This window comes from Chaetura pelagica, unplaced genomic scaffold (genome assembly GCF_000747805.2).
Source record: "Chaetura pelagica isolate M959 unplaced genomic scaffold, ChaPel_1.0 scaffold109, whole genome shotgun sequence".
In the NCBI taxonomy this organism is placed as follows: Eukaryota; Metazoa; Chordata; class Aves; order Apodiformes; family Apodidae; genus Chaetura; species Chaetura pelagica.
Genome location: NW_009970725.1, coordinates 2,453,650 through 2,455,154, shown reverse-complemented (window position 1 = coordinate 2,455,154; position 1,505 = coordinate 2,453,650). Strand labels below are relative to the sequence as shown.

Sequence of the window (1,505 nt, the reverse complement as noted above, 5' to 3'; positions counted from 1 at the left end):
GGGGCGCGGCGGCCGCGCTCCCTGCGCGCTCCGGCTGAGCCCGGAGATGTGCCGGCGCCCTGGGGAAATATTTTGGAAGTAGCGCGGAGCGGTCCGAGGAGGACGAGCGGCACAGTGATTCACCGGCTGAGAGGAGGTCGCCCGGCCGCGGTGTGTACAGGCAAGTAAGTGCTCCTTCGCTGCTGGCTTTTCCCTGCCTTACTTTTTTTTTTTTTTTTTTGCGTGTGTTTCCCCCCGCCGTGGGTTTGTAGGCAGGATGGTCGCCGGCGCCAGCGGCAGTTTTCATGCCTTGCGATGCGGGAGGGTCGCGGTTGGGATTGCAGGGGAGCCCGGCGCCAACTCTGCCGGAGTCCGCTGCGGACATCCCGCCGGTGCGGTGCTGCGGGGCTGAGCCCCAAGGAAGCACAGGGTCCCAGTGCTTCCCACTCCTGCAGCTGTAAGAGGTTATGCCTCCTTATAGGCGTTAATACAGAATGCCATCTCTTCTGTTCTGAGCTATAACTAAATTGTAGGTGTCTCTTAATTGCTTTCCTTCAGTGGTTCCTGTGGGAGAGAGGCAAGGGGCATGTTAACCTTCCAGACCCACTTACAGATTAAGATAGTGAACCAGAGTTTTGATTTTTGTGCCTTTAACTTTCTTGTGCTCTCGTGATACCCTTAGAATTGCACCTTCTGTGAGGATGTGGTTAGCCCAGCCTAGTTTGTTTGCTGGCTTTTAGCTTGTGGGTATTTATCGATGTACTTGACATTGTCATTAAACAAAAAGTTGACTGTAATTTATTTCAGTATATGGCGCATGGGTTCCAGGCAGGGGACTAATTCTGTTCTCGGAGGAGCTCCAAAGGAGGAGGCCCATAGAGCTGTAATTTCTTGCTAAAAACTCGGAGCAGACCTGTCACACTGCAAAGAATGTATCCTCCTGTTCACCCTTTAGCACTTGCAGCGTCTAAGTGAAGCAGCCTGCCTTCTTGCATCTATAAAACACCTGTCTCTGAAACGCAGAGGATAGAGATGTGAATTCTGGGCAGGTTTGGGAGAGACAGAACTTCAGACAGTGTTTAATTAAGTTTGCTCATATTGATTTCCTTCATGTCTTCCCTGTGAGCCTGAAAACGACAGTATTTTACAGTGACCTTGATGTACGTTCTGTTCTAACACGAAAGGAGCAGAGAATAGAAGCATTTACACAGATTTATAGCTAAGCTCTACTTTCACTAAGAGCTCAGTCAGTTCCAGTGAACGTGGTAGATTCAGCAGGGGCACTTGGCATGTTATGTGCATAGGAAATAACTTGGGGAAATAACTTGCTAATAGTGATGATGAAAGTATAAAGTTGCAATGTTGGAAGCATATGCTTCTGCAGAAGTGCCACTGTATGTGAAATGTTTGTTGAGTTGTGGATATTTCATCTTCTTATCAGTGAGATCTCTAGCAAAAAAAGGGCTTTGTGGGTGTGCATGGCAGTCTCAGAGTTTAGTGGATTAATGCATTTTGATTTGTCAGCA

General features: G+C 48.7%; 1 protein-coding gene across 1 annotated transcript in view; it reads left to right on the top strand.

Annotated features, from left to right (window-relative positions):
• Positions 1–74: 74 nt before the first annotated feature.
• The window catches only part of SNTG1 (syntrophin, gamma 1), a 330,610-nt gene continuing 329,179 nt past the window's right edge, over positions 75–1,505 (top strand). Inside the window, exon 1 of the mRNA XM_010006812.1 lies at positions 75–160. The gene's annotated coding sequence lies outside the window, so the exon portion shown is untranslated. The remainder of the gene's footprint in view (positions 161–1,505) is intronic.